This window comes from Zalophus californianus, chromosome 6 (assembly GCF_009762305.2).
Source record: "Zalophus californianus isolate mZalCal1 chromosome 6, mZalCal1.pri.v2, whole genome shotgun sequence".
NCBI classification, from domain to species: domain Eukaryota; kingdom Metazoa; phylum Chordata; class Mammalia; order Carnivora; family Otariidae; genus Zalophus; species Zalophus californianus.
Window position 1 is genome coordinate 24,519,339 of NC_045600.1, and position 15,548 is coordinate 24,534,886.

General features: G+C 39.4%; 1 protein-coding gene and 1 pseudogene across 1 annotated transcript in view; both read left to right on the forward strand.

The window, feature by feature from the left end:
* The window catches only part of SPTLC2 (serine palmitoyltransferase long chain base subunit 2), a 104,058-nt gene that overhangs the window by 61,859 nt on the left and 26,651 nt on the right, over positions 1-15,548 (forward strand). The window lies entirely within an intron of this gene.
* LOC113908697 lies at positions 370-14,251 on the forward strand (annotated as a pseudogene).

Here is a 15,548-nt window from a genome sequence, read left to right on the forward strand (position 1 = left end):
TTTGATAAATTTGCTGAATGAATGAATGAATGATGGATGCACACATGATCCATAACTATTAGAAAATGGTTGCTTGAATAGATGAATGTTGCTTGAGTAGATGAATGTTAAACCAAATGGCCAAATCATGGAACAAAATAAATAGGTACATTTTACTAGGTAGATTTAAAAATGATGACAAGTGGCTCAGTTGGTTAAGCATCTGCCTTTGGCTCAGGTCTTGATCCCAGGGTCCTGATATGGAGGAGCCCTGTGTCCTCAGGCTCCCTGCTCAGCAGGGAGTCTGCTTCTCCCTCCCTCTGCCCCTCCTTCCTGCTCCAGTGCACACGGGCTCTCTCTCTCAAATAAATAAATAAAATCTTTTTAAAAATGGCAGGTAATTTTCCAGAAAACTGCACTTTTTGTAGTTCTTAATTTTGAAAGAACTGGGCCTATTTAGGCGGCTATTGGTGTAAGAGAAAAAAGGAATACCTTGGGCAGATTGAGGTTTAATTAAAATTAGTTTGGGCTCATTTGAATTAATTCCTATAATAGACTTGTTAATGAGGTATTAAATGATCATCTTGAGAATCCCAGGAACTGTCAAAAATTGATTTAGGAGAACTGAGAAACTTTAAAAACAAAGAAAAAAAAGAAAGCATTCCAGGAGTCCCATGCTAAGGAGGCAGAACTGTTAAAGAAAACAATCTTTGGGGGGGAGGGGCAGGCATAGGGAGAATTTCCTGCTTCTCTGCAGGAGGCTGATGGCTTTTACATCCCCTTGTTATGTTTGGTGGACCGGCTTAGCCTGGACACCCCCCTCCAAGTCCTGTGCTTTCTGAGCCCAGGACTGTTTTGGTTCCACTTTCTTCTTTATTATTATTTATCTGCTTTTACCTAATTTGTTTATTTCACTATTAGAAATTCATGTAAATAAAAATCAAGTTTTCTCATAAACACATTTTTCTTCTTACTTACAGCTTAGCAGTGTATCTGACACTGAGAGTCAGACTAGATTACCTCCTTTCTTTATAACTGACTGCCTAGGATGCCGTTAAAAAAAATACTGGAGTCCACATTTATAAAACATTTATCAAGCATCTACTCTCTATCCTGTGGTGGGTTTGCAGTTGAGCAGTGCAGGGTTGAACAATACATGATCTCTGCCTTTGAAAAAACATCCAGTCTAGTGGTAAGGATAGGATTCCAGAGAAGGGCTGGTCTCAGAGACACAGGCAAATTCTTCCTTTGTTCAGCTTCCCCTTTTCTCCGGTTCCTCCTTCTGTCTCCTCTCCAAAAATCTCCTTCCTTACCACCACCACCCACTGCCCACCTCCCCCCCTGACCAAAATCTTAAACTTCCTTAAAACCAGTTAATTATTTGAAGCCAACTCAGATCTTATTAGTCTTACGTTCCTTATCAATCTTTCTAAGCAGATTTTTTTCTATAGAAGCTTATCACTCTAGTAAATTACCAGCTATCAAAGGAAAAGAAGGATTTTCCTTTTGTAAATTAGCTTCGTTATTATCTAGCCCAAAGGGCTTTTAAACCAATGGCTTAAGCTTTCTCAAGTCAGCAAGCAATACGACCACTTTATTGGTGGAGAAATTTGCACCCACAAATGGTACCAGTTTTCTCAGTATCTTGTCTCTGAATAGAAAGAACGTGGCTTTCTTGAACTCCATCCTCTTCTTCTAAAGTTGCAGTAAGGATATTTAACATTTTATTAAAACAGACCTTTTAACCTTTCTAATTTTCTGACTTCTGGTTTGCTAATTTTCCAAAACACAGCTAAATATAGTTCTGAGTAATCAGCCATACAAATGAAAGCCCTTTGGGGGCATTTACCTATCTGTTTCCTCTCTGTGGATCCGTAACCCTCTTAGCCTCCCTCTCCGCTTCAGAAATTTGTTCAGAATACTCAAGAGCTTTCTGTTGCTCGAGTGTGTTTCTTTTTCCACTTCCAGTTTCTTTCTTTCTTCCAAATCCAAATGTTAATAGAAGTTTCTCACCACAAGACTGGTCTCTCCTTTTGTGTCTTGTTTCAGAGTTTGTTTGAAGCTGGCTATTAAGTAAGATGCCCACAGGCAACAGCCCTCGGAGCTAACCTTTGAACAAATGTAGACTTGTTCATTTAGTAGAATATTGTTCTTAAGACAAAACATAAATAAGGAGTTTGAGGTTGTTCCCCTAGGACAGGAAAGGAGCCCTCTACTAGATGTGGCCCTCATTTTGGAGATTTAGTAAGATGATATAAGTAAACTAATTCTTAAAGTACTGTGAAGTCAGAGTTGTTTGTTTTTTAAGATTGAAGTGGGTGAGTTACCTTAGTTTTATTTCATAATCAAATTTATTTTAAAGATTTCCCCCCACAATTTGATTTATTCAATTATTGTTTAGCTGAGACTTAACAACCATTATTACTTCAACCTATTCTTCTTATGACTTGTAATTTGTGAACCTTATAATCCAGGCTCTGTTTTGTTTGAAGAATAACTTTCTAAACCTTAACATGGTTAGAAGTATTTTTTTCCCCAGAAGTATTTCAGAGGACTTTGTCTAGGAGACTTCACCCTAGTTTTTCATCAACTTTGCGATTTACTGCTACAAGAATACTTAATATGTATAAATAAGTGAGAAGATAGATGGACTCTGTTCTCAATTAAGAACCAGATACTCTTCTGAAGAGCTTTCTGAAGAGGAATTGATTTTAAAAAAAGTCACCTATGGTTTTTCTAATTATCTAAATATTTTACTCTGCCTGCCATCTGCTTTGGTGGTAGAGCGAGGTTCAGAAAGACCTCATTCAGGTGTACTCTTGTGAGCCTCTGTTCTCACACTTTGTCCATGGGACCGCGTTGCATCAGAGGCACTGTTGGTGTGGTGGTTCCTAACGTTGCTTTCATAGAGGAAAGCTTCAAAATTAGTCATATTGCTGATGTCAGGGCCCCTTGCAGACCGTTTGAGTTTCTGGGGGGTGAGGCCCCTGCAGGGTGTTACTTAAAAGCACCCCAGATCTTAATGTGTAGCCAGGTTGAGCACCACTGTTGTTAGAAATGAGGATTCTAGTCCATTCTACCAAACTACCCAGTCTTGGTGGACAAGGTCCTAGAATGTGCATTTTAAAGAAAACCTCAGTTTAAAATGCAAACTAATTTTTAAGGGACTTAAGGGCTATTTGTTTGTTTATTTCTTTGTTTGGGCTTGTTTACACCAAAGAGAACCAAGAGCTGCTCTACTGAGAGGTAGTAACTTGGGAAGGAAAGGAAATTGGAAAGCCAGACATAGGGTCTCTTTCTTTTGAAAGAAAAATAAGGGACATGTTGGCTTGTGGAACAGGACCTTGGTGGTGAAACTGAGTTGCCAGTTTTCATCGTTTTTGGAAGTCTGGATCCCTTTATGCTTTCTTCTAGAGAGCTGATGATCCTTGCTGAATGAATCCGAGGCATGAGTGGAGAACTCAGAAACCAATTAAGAGGGGAGAACGAGAACTAAGAATTCAGAGACCCATGGTTGGCTCTTTAAGTCTGGTTGCATTTATTTTTGTTTCACATTTTTTTTAATGGCCTATTAATTCAGAATCAGATTTTTTAGTGCATAACCTACAGATGGCCTTGCCCACTATAAACTTTAAAAAGTTCAATACTAATTAGTTTGTGAAACTTATTAGGTCCTTGTCTTCCACCTCTGCAACTACTAGGTTAATTCCAAGCCTCGCCTTTACCAGCAATTGCCTTATTTGCTGACCCTTCTCATCTGAAGGTGGTGGGTGCTTGAGCGAGGTACACAGATTTCCTCATCCCTCAGTTTGGAGTAAAAGTAGCTTGTTAGGTGTTCCAGCCCCAAAGGACAGTAGGATAGTCTTTGGACAAATGAAGACTTTCTGTCCTGACAGTGAGCTGGCACCCTCTAAAACTCAGTGCCTTGGGGTGCCTGGGTGGCTCAGTGGGGTAAGCATCTGCTTAGGTCATGATCCCAGGGTCCTGGAAGGGAGTCTGCTTCTCTCTCCCTCTGCCCCTACCCCCTGATCATGTGCTCTCTCTCTCTCTCTCTCTCTCTCGCTCTCAAATAAAATCTTTTAGAAATAAATAAAACTCAGTTCCTTAATTTTTCTAAGGCACTTGGCCTCCTTTCTTCCTTTTGTTTAGGGCTCTCTGTTCCTGGCTGTGCGTTAGCAACCATTCTTTGAAACTCTTGAACAACTTTAAGCCTTGGCCCCTGCTGCTTGGTGCACATCCTGTGACACTCCTCAGGAAATCCTAGTTTTTGGCATTGAAACTAATTAAAGGATTAAGCTATGACTGTGGAGAGGGTGATAAACGGTGCTTGAGAGAGTCACTTAGCAAAAGCTGCTCTAGTTGCAGATGAGAGAAATACCAGTAGTAATATGGGAGAGTAGAGTCAGATGCTTGGCCGAATTCTTGTAGGGAGACAAAACACCAAAGTCAGCTTTGGAACAGTGTCCCTAGGGGAGGGAGAGGCAGGCTGTCTGCTTTGATGTTCAATAGCTTTTTTTTTTTTTTTAAAGATTTTATTTATTTATTTGAGAGAGAGAGAATGAGAGATAGAGAGCACGAGAGGGAAGAGGGTCAGAGGGAGAAGCAGACTCCCTGCTGAGCAGGGAGCCCGATGTGGGACTCGATCCCGTGACTCCAGGATCATGACCTGAGCCGAAGGCAGTTGCTCAACCAACTGAGCCACCCAAGTGCCCTGATGTTCAATAGCTTCACAGTTGCCAGGGCTGAGCACTTTATTTGTTGCCAGTCTGGCAAAATAGGGCTGCTTCTAGGAGATGGTGAACCTAGCTCCTTCTCATTTTGCTTTAGTGTTAAACAGTTATTGAACTCTTGCTTTCTAGAAGTCCCTTATAAATATCCCTTTTACAAGACTGTTCACTGGAGCCCGAAAGTAGCTTGTAAAGAGTGGGTTGGAGGTACATTTATTTTCCTATTCCTTGGGTCTCTTAAGGACCTTAAAACCAATATTTTCTAGTGCAATTTAGTTGGTACTTAAGGGGAATATGTTATTCAAATCAGTCTGCCCTGCCTTCTAGCAAATACTTGTTTTAGGTTAACATTTCTGGATAAGATACTTTATCCTTCTTTCTCTGAAATCATGTGAAAAACCTGAACTCATTAAATTCAAATTCCAACACAGTGTGGGGTGTTGGAATAGCTTCGCTAATGTTTTTTTCTTTACATCCCATGCTCTCCTCTCTCTCCCACCCTTCCTTCCTTCTCTAGTCTTACTTAGTACTTGAAGGTATTTCTAGGTATAGTGATCTTAATTTCAATCGACAGGTTGAAATTCTGCAGCTGTTCATGTAGTAAAGAACAAAGGAGGACCTTTAATGGTGGTTGATGTGTGTCTTTAGGCATTCTTTTGTCCCTCTCTCTCCTTTCCAGTAAGCTATGAGATCCTACTCTTCCCAGTACATCCTGATTGGGTACTTGTGACATATGTACAATTTATTGATCTAGAAAGTGTTGTGATGAGTGGGAAGTGTTGTCTGCCGCCTTCTCCACCCACTTTAGACCTGTCCATAGAAGGTGACCGTTGATAATTAAGAAACATGAGTGAAGGAGAGACTGCTGCTTCTTTAGGAAAGAAACCTGGATGACTTAGTTAAGAATTCATCCCTGTTCTGCCGTCCTCTACACTAAGGTATCATCTAAATGTGAAAAAATAAAAATAATAATATGGAGTGGAAGTTCCTTTGTGGTTTAATCTTGTTAATTATCAATATATTTCTGTTGGCATGGAAATCAACTTTAGTACTTATGTACTCGTAAGATTCATAAGCTAAGCAAAAGTTATCAGAGTTTTTCTTTTCTCCATTTTGGTTTTCTTTTCTCCATTAATGGATCTTTACCTTTACTGCATTTATTCAGTTTTTAATTCTGTAACATACCCTGTTCTTGGAGGAATGTACAGAGAGTATGGCTACAAGATTTTTGGTCTAAGATACTTGCTGCTCTATGTGATTTGAGTTGTGTACCGTTCAGTGATTCCTAAATGACACCCCATCAGTGGCAGGGTGGGGTCTGCCGTGGAGACCTAGAGTGCTATTTTTTGCCATTGATGAAGAGTAAAGGAAGTACCTAGCAGCTTCTGTGTTTGGCATGGGGAGGAGGTTCTTATCTCTTTTTTTATAACCAAAACTGTCTAAATGAAGTACAGTAATTGTATGGGTTAGTACTCTTTCTAATTCTGTGCTTATTACTTCAAACATTAATGGTGGGGATGGTGACCGTTTGGGGAGAGAAGTAGAAAGAAGATAGTTAAAGATGACTGGCTTTAACAGCAGTTAGAGATTATTTTTAACGTCTAAGTAAAAGTGTGGCCATTGTTCAAGAAAATGTTCCATTAAGTATCATCCGAGTCCCATTGGGCTTGGGATAACTTGGTCAAAAGAATAGATGGCTGTTTCTTGGACAGGATTCTAAGCTTTCTGAGGCATCAGAGTTGCAATCATCATCATAAAGCATCTGCTGGACTTTTCCTATTTGGTGTTTTTATAGAGAGGAAAAAGGAGAGCGGAAAATAGAGATATTACAGGAAATTGGCTCACATAGTTATGGAGGCTTACAAGTCTCAAGATCTGCATTTGGCAAGCTGGAGACGCAAAAGAGCTGATATAATTCTAGTCCAAATGCCATTAGTCTCGGGACCCAGGAAGAGCTGATGCTTCAGTTCAAGTCTGAAGGCAGAAAAAAAACCTGATGTGCCAGCATGACAGGCAGGAGGAATTCCTCCCTATTTAGGAGGACCCATTTGTTCTTTTGAGGCCTTCAAACGATTGGATGAAGCCCACCCACATTAGGGAAGACAATCCTTTTTTTTTTTTTTTTTTTTTAAGATTTATTTATTTATTTTAGAGAGAGCGGGGGAGGGGGGCAGAGGGAGAAGGAGAGAGGGTCTTAAGCAGACACTCCACTGAGCGCAGAGCCCGACACAGGGCTCAAATCTCACAACCCTAGATCATAACCTGAGTCGAAACCCCAAGAGTCAGACGCTTAACTAACTGCGCCACCCAGGTCCCCCCAGAGGACAGTCTTTACTCAGCTTTACTCAGTCCACCAATTCAAATGTTAATCTCATCCCAAATGTCCTCACAAAGCACAGCCAAATTATGTTTGACCAAGTATCTGGTCACTGTGGCTCAGGCAAGTTGACACAAAACTAGCCATCACTGCGTTCTCAGTGGATTAGCCTTGAATATTAAAATTTGCCTGCAAAGTTTTCCAGGTTCAGTAGATGTAAATAAGTGAATAAACTCTGTTCTAGGCCTGTCAATTTTTCCCCCCTCCATATTGTGCTTGGCAGTGAAGACCCAGCTTTGGGTTCTAAACTCTGGTTTTCTTATAATATTAAGTTAGTTAACTATATTTTAGTTTCTATTTGTTAGTTGATTTTTAGTTGGTCCCGTTAATGATGTTTATACCCTGGGCAATTTCCTAGAAAGTAGGTCATCAGTAACATGAATGAATAAATACAGCTCAGGGATCAATCTTAAGGATCCAAAATGCAGGATTTGTAATACCAATTTAAATGTATTCATCTATTCATTCTTTATTTTGTCTATAAAACTAATACATGCTTATTTTCAAAACCCAAATATTATACATATGTCACAGAAAGTACAGTCCCTATGATCGTATGTCCTTGGATAATCCATGTCAGTTGTTTGGCATATAGTCTACAGATTTATTACTGTTATTCCTTTTTAGCAATAGCATATAAATAACACCACTTGATTAGAAGAGTTTGGTAGTTATGGGAGGGAAGAAAATGAGAACACTTATTGCCTTTTTAGCAGTTACTGGAGACAGTTTTGTTCTAGGGTTGTTAGACTGTACTCCATAATTTTGGCAGAACAAAAAACAGATGAGTCCTGCTAGGATACCTCCCCTACCCTCTGTGTTTAATAGTGCTTAAGAATAACAAAAGAGGGGCGGCTGGGTGGCTCAGTTGTTAAGCGTCTGCCTTCGGCTCAGGTCATGATCCCAGGGTTCTGGGATCGAGTCCCACATTGGACTCCCTGCTCTGCGGGAAGCCTGCTTCTCCCTCTCCCACTCCCCCTGCTTGTGTTCCTGCTCTCACTCTCTCTCTCTCTGTCAAATAAATAAATAAAACCTTAAAAAAAAAAAGGGAAGGAAATCACATTGTGAGAGGGCTGTCAGCTTGTGAATTCTCTGTAAATGGGGACACTAACAATGCCTAAACAAGTGATCATATGCAAGTTGGCTTGAATGTCAGAATCTTGTCATTATGGTAAGTGAAGTGTTCCATATTGTTCCAGCATTTCATGTGCATACCTTCATATGGTAGCACCCCATATAAGGCTAATGTATTACAATGTTAATTCTCTCTGAAGTATTAAAAAAATGAAACAAAATAAAATAAGCCATTCTTTTTTTTCTTTGTAATGTTTTATTTATTCATGAAAGTCAGAGAGAGAGAGGGAGAGAGAGGCAGAGGGAGAGGGAGAAGCAGGCTCCCCGCCTAGCAGGGAGCCCGATGCAGGACTCGATCCCAGGACCCTGGGATCATGACCTGAGCCGAAGGCAGACGCTTAACCATCTGAGCCATGCGGGCGCCCCTAAAATAAGCCATTCTGTTACTGTTCCTTGTTAATTCCTCCCCATAGTTCAAGAGTTGGTGAGAGTGGAGTCTCACCAGTTGCCCTCCTCAACGTTAGACCAGTGAGAATTACTCTGTGCCCCGGCAGAACACAGATAACTCTTGGGCAAGAGGCTCTTTCTCTATCATAACTTGAGCATTGGTGGTGTCTTCTTTTTCTGTTGTGTGTTTTGTGTTCTGACAAACAGTTTGGACCTATGTGTAATGGCCAGCAAATGTGTGCAAGTGATAGAGCTATCACACAAGTAGGGAGTGAATTATGCCAGGTGTTCAAATGCACATTTCATGACTTCTGGAGGTTTCTTCAAGGCAATGGTTGAGAACTCAGCTAGTAATGATCAGTAAGAAATAGGATTAGTTAGTGAAGGCCTTTGATACTGTGTAAAGCATCACAGATGTCACTGCAGCCTGAGAGTATTGACCAGTAATTGTGAGGATAGTGTAGAAGAAAACAGTGAATTGCCAGAAACCTGCCATAATTACCGAAGATTCAGGAGGAGAAGCCTGTAAGTCTGAAAGTGCATCTCCATAGAATTATGCTGGAACACATTTGCTTACAGATCCTTCACCCCTCCTGAAAGGGGTTATGTTATGTCCAGATCATGCAGTCTCTATACCTAGATTTTTTGCACTTCTAAGCTCAAAACAGTAATTGAAATGAAAAGAGGCCATGATAAGGCATTGCTTGGGAAAAGTTACTTTTGATAGCTGATTGTGCTGCTTTGGGTTGAACTTGTTTGTTCTGTATATTTAAAGTGATTGCAAACAGACCTTCTTAATTAATTTCTGTTTATTCTTAGATTTTGCATGTTTCATATATTTTTGGTTTTACAAACAGATTATGGCATATTTGTCATCCTAATCCACCTCTGCAACTAAACATGTATATCATTTCCCCTAAATATGTGTTGGTCTTTTCCCCTCTTGGTGGAACTGCCGTATGTAGACTTATGCCAAAATTAAATGTTAGCAATAAGGTAAGTCTGCTTTTAAGATACTAAAATATATTTCAGGGGCGCCTGGGTGGTTTAGTCAGTTAAAAGCTCTTCCTTTGGCTCAGGTCATGATCTCAGGGTCCTGGGATCAAGCTCCACATCGGGCTCCCTGCTCAGTAGGGGGGTCTGCTTCTCCCTCTGCCCCTCTCCACTCCTCATGGCTTACGCTCTCTCTCCCCCCCTCAAATAAATAAATAAAAATCTTTAAAAATTAAAAAATAAAATACATATTTCAAATTCAGATGGAGACTTTCTTGGTTATGTGAGCACCATTGCTGTTGTACCTCACTCTTCCCCCATCTGCATAGTTAATTGAGAATATGTTAAATTTATTTTATTAGCAGATAAGAGCTGTGTCTGTTACATTTTTATCTTTTTTAGTCTTTTTAAGGCATATTATTCCTTTAATTGATCCTGATCTTTAACACATCTAGAGAGAACTTCTTCTACCTCCTCTGTCTGGTTTTGGCTTTTTTTTTTTTTTTTTTTTTTAGTTTAAGACACAATAAGGTTTCTTTCACTCAGCAATCACTTTTTGACTACTTACCGTGTGCCAGCCATGAAAAATGACATAGCATCTTCAAAAACTTCTTAAGGGAAAACATTCAGTTTTTTGAATTCTCAAAATAAGCAACATTTTCCTAGTATTTCTTAATACCTCCTAACCCCTTCTATGTTTTATTTTATTAATTTTTATTCTGTCCTTTTTGGCATCTGATTAGGTTTTAGAGTTAGAAGATTCAGTTGGCTTGCTTTTTTCTTTTTGCTCAAGATCTTTAGTATATCCTTAGAAGACAAAGTATATATACTCATCTATTCCTGGCTTTTTTCTGATTTGAAGAAAGAGTAAGACCTTAAAATAATGTTATAGGTAAAATAATAAAAATAATAAATTCTTACATATATAAACATAAAATAATTGAAATAATGAGTTTTTAAACACTATGTACAAGGCATTTTATTAAGCACTTTGCCTGTATTACTTCACTTAATCCTTAAAACAACCTTACAAAGTAGGTGAAATCATTGTCATTATGAATTCCATTTTGCAGATGAGGAAACTGGGCTCAGAGAGGTTAAGTGACCTAGCCACAACGTTACAGCTAGTGGAGGATGGAATGGAGCCAGAACATAAACCCAGACAGTCTGACTTCAGAAGTGTCCATGCCACCAAAGAACCAAACTACAGCTCAGGAGTGAAATTTAGGAAGACAGTAGAGTTATTATTTCCTGTCTTTCTCAGACCTGCTTTTACTGCTTTGATGTCTTACTTCAAAATAGCTGTCTGATGGTTTCAGATTTTAAAATGTCAGCACAAGCAACTCTGTATGCCTCTTCCAAATTAGGGGAGAGAATCTGTTTAGCCCAGGTAAACAACAGGTTTGCATCCCTGTTATGGAGAGGAGTGGTTTTCAGAAAATAAGGGCATCTGCTTGCCATCTTGAATACTCCAGTTGCATAGGAAATTAGCCTTATCTGGATGGCAATTAATGGGTGATGTGAAGGCAGAGATAAGGGAACACTGGCTAAAACTAGCTTCGGAAAGCCGATAGTATGGTAGAGCATGTAATATATGAGGCATATTGATAAATTGTAAACTTTATGTGTTTAAATGTTGGTAATACCAGCTGTGTCCTGTGTTATGTGTTAAGAGTATGAAAAGGGATTAAAAAGTGGAGAACTAGGGTGCCTGGGTGGCTCAGTTGGTTGAGCGACTGCCTTCGGCTCAGGTCATGATCCTGGGGTCCCAGGGTCGAGTCCTGCGTCGGGCTCCCTGCTCAGCGGGGAGTCTGCTTCTCCCTCTGACCTTCCTCCATCTCATGCTCTCTCTCTACCATTCTCTCTCTCTCTCAATAAATAAATAAAATCTTTAAAAAAAAAAGTGGAGAACTAGAAACAGTGAGGGAAAACAGGATCCTTTATTTCATCTTTGAAAGCTAAGCTAGAGGGTCAGATCATGTAATGTGGAAGGTATAAATGGCATAATTTTAAGGGAAAAATACACAAATCGAAGGAAGTAATAATAGTGAACATGTTATTGTGTTTACTATATACTGAGCACTGCTCTAAGTTTGTAAATAAATTCTCAGAACAAGTATTAGACATAATTCTCCTACTTTTATAAAATGAGGCAGCAGAGAGGTTAAGTTGCTTACCCAAGGTCACAGAGTTACTAAGTGGTAGAGCCAGAATTTGAACCTGGACATCCAGGTTCAAATGTCAGAATGCTTTTTGTATATGAGATATTTCATTATTTGCCTTAGTGTAATTGGATATAGTTAATTCTGCTGTGAATCCAAATTAGTTTGAACACATAAAAGGGTTTCCATTTTCTCAGACCAACTTGAATGTTTGTATGTTTTGGGGGGAGGTGCTGGGGAGAAAACTGTATTTGCCCTCAGAGTTTGCAGTTTGTTTTGAAGACAGGAGACCACACATGAAAGGTGTAAGAACAGAAACAGAAACTTATAAAAAGAGCAAATTAATGATGGTACAGAGCAGAGGCATGTCTTAAAAGGTCCCAGGAATTTTTCCATAACCTAATTTTTTTTTTTACTTCTGTCCTTCATCTTTCATAGAGCTCGTGGTTCCTTTGGAGTTTTTCTAGCTTAGAAATACATAAAACATTGGTAGAAAATAACAAAAACAAAATGGAAATGAAAAAGCAAATTGCTTGTTTTTACTGATTTGTATGATTTTCATCTAAACTGCAGAAAAAATGTCTGGGAATTTTTACACAGTAGAGCTGTGTATTTACCACCAAGCTAATGGTGGAGAAAGACTTAGGGTTTTTTGTTTTGTTTTTTTTTAAAGATTTTTTATTTATTTATTTGAGAGAGAGAATGAGAGATAGAGAGCACGAGAGGGAAGAGGGTCAGAGGGAGAAGCAGACTCCCGCTAAGTGGGGAGCGTGATGCGGGGCTCGATCCCAGGACTCTGGGATCATGACCCAAGCCAAAGGCAGCTGCCCAACCAATGGAGCCACCCAGGCGCCCCGTGCTTTTGCTTCTGGGCGTTGGCACTTTGTGGAGATAGTGTTTGGCTCATCCAGGTTATTTCTCACACATCACTTGAGTGGGTTATTTACCTTTTTTGTTGTTCATCTCCCACATCGGAATGTATGCTCCATGCAGGCAGGAGTTTTGTCTCTTTCATTCCGTATAGTATATCCAGGGCCTAGATGTCTGGCACACACTGGGTGGATACTCAGGATATATTTGTTTAATGGCTGTTTGCCTAGCACATAATCCGTTCTTCCCTTTCTGTGTAGTCTTCCTAGTGAGATTTTTGTCTTTGGTGTAAAGACTATGATGCTACTTTTCTATCTCCTGTATTTCTACCAAATAAATGCTAAAATAAATGAAATCTTTATTCTTTATTTTTATGTACTAGATTTTTTTTAACAGTTTTATATCTTAAAGTTAAATAAGGCTTCAAAAAATGTTAGTAGTCCCCAAATTCAACTTCTTTAGGTGTTTACTTTTATTTCTTTAAGAAATCCTGAAGCAGGCTTGTCGGGGTGGGAGTAGGCAGGATGACAAGCAGCTGATGAGCTCAGCGGCAGGTTTGCTGTGATCACTGAGACCAGAGGCCCGTGGCAGTTGGTTGGGGGGGGTGGGAGGTGGGCAGAGCCTGAAGTAGCAGCCGGGGCCGTGTGTGGCCCGGGGAGTGTGCCTCATGAAAAGCAACCCCAGGGTCTTCACTGAACTCATTGAAGAATTTGGTTGCCGAGGAGCCCAAGTAGAAGAAATATGGAGTTTAGAGCCCGAGAATTTTGAAAAGTTAAAGCCAGTTGATGGGTTAATTTTCCTTTTCAAGTGGCAGCCAGGAGAAGAACCAGCAGGCTCTGTAGTTCAGGACTCCAGACCTGACATGATATTTTTTGCCAAGCAGGTAATTAATAATGCTTGTGCTACTCAAGCTGTAGTAAGTGTGTTATTGAACCATACCCATCAAGATGTCCATTTAGGAGAGACATTGTCAGAGTTTAAAGAATTTTCACAGAGCTTTGATGCAGCTATGAAAGGTTTGGCACTCAGCAGTTCAGATGTGATTTGACACGTACACAACAGTTTTGCCAGACAGCAGATGTTTGAATTTGGTGCAAAGACGTCAGCAGAAGAAGAAGATGCTTTTCACTTTGTCAGTTACATTCCTATAAATGGAAGATTGCACGAATTAGATGGATTAAGAGAAGGACCGATTGGTTTCAGTGCACACCATCAAGATGACTGGATCAGCACAGTGAGGCCAGTCATAGAAAAAAAGGAACAAAAGTACAGTGAAGGTGAAATTCGATTCAGCTTAACAGCCATGTGTCTGATAGAAAAATGATAAATGAAGAGAAGGTAGCAGAGAGTTACAAAGACAACTTGCTGAGGAACCCATGGATACAGATCAGGGTAACAATATGTTAAATGCTGTTCAGTCAGAGGTTACCAAAAGTTAGATGCTTATTGAAGAAGAAATAAAGAAACTAAAAAGATTTGAAAATATCAGAAGGAAGCATAATTATCTGCCTTTCATTATGGAATCATTAAAGACTCTAGCAGAACACCAGCAGTTAATACCACTAGTAGAAAAGGCAAAAGAAAAACAGAATGCAAAGAAAGCACAGGAAACCAAATGAAGATGTTTTGCGATGTGTACACATTTCTGCTTCTGCACTTATTTAATGGAAACCATTAAGTATAAAGAACTTTTGAGGGGCACCTGGGTGGCTCAGTCGGTTAAGTGTCTGCCTTCGGCTCATGTCATGATCCTAGGGTCCTGGGATCAAGCCCCACATCGGGCTCCCTGCTCAGTGGAGAGCCTGCTTCTCTCTCTCCCTCTGCTGCTCCCCCCATCTCAAATAAATAAAATCTTTAAAAAAGAAAAAGAACTTTGAGCAACATCCTAATTGACTCTGCATGTTTGGCAATAGTACCAATCTGTCTTGTCTTTAATGCATGGATTCTTTCCCTACCTGCATCATGTATATGTAGTGCATATTAAATAAAAGTGATGTTACGAGTGTTTGTCCAGGGTGCCAGTGGGTTAAGTGTCTGCCTTTGGCCCCTCTTTGGGCTCCCTGCTCAGCGGGGAGTCTGCTTCCCCCTCTTCCTCTGCCTTCCCCCTGCTCCTGCTCTTTCTCTCTCTCTCTCAAATAAATAATCTTTAAAAAAAAAAAAAAGAGTCCTTGTCCATTTCCATTATTTGACACTGGATCTGAGAACTTCTTTTGGTTCTCTGGATGTACACTATCATACTGAACCTAGAAATTGCACAAATGATATTCTCTACCTGTAATTGTTATAATCTCTCAATCTTTTAGCTCAGTTACATGCTTAAAATTTATAAATGGCAGATCTTGATTAAACTGGATCTCTTGTTTCTCCTCACCATTAATGAAAAAAAAATCTGTATTTGTCTTTGATATCTAAACATTTTGAGGATTTTGAAACAGTATTTCCTTGAGAAAGTATGGTTTTAATGCAGCTCATTTGAAAAAGACAAAAGTATAGTGTCTACTGATTTTCACTGCTACCAGTAGAAAAAGTAATAAACATCCCAATTTTATTTTAGCAGACTTAAAAAAAATCCTAAAGCATATTCACAGCTACTGTGTATGCACAATTTTAACTCTTACTTGGTGAACTTAATATAAATTGGTCATTTTTCTCAAATCTGAGCACTTTTAATTGACAATACTGAATTTGATGGAATAGTTCATCATTTATATGGAGTAGTAATATGGTGTGAAACAAACTTACACATTTTATTGAGACTTTTGTAGATGTACATATTTAAAAAAAAGTAAGTAGCAGTTTTAACGGGGATTCAACATTCCATTATTTTCCTTTAGGCTCCTGAAAACCCCAGAGACTTCAGAATATTTTTTATTACTGTTGGTTATCAAATCTAAATGTTCACTTGCCAACCCACTTCTT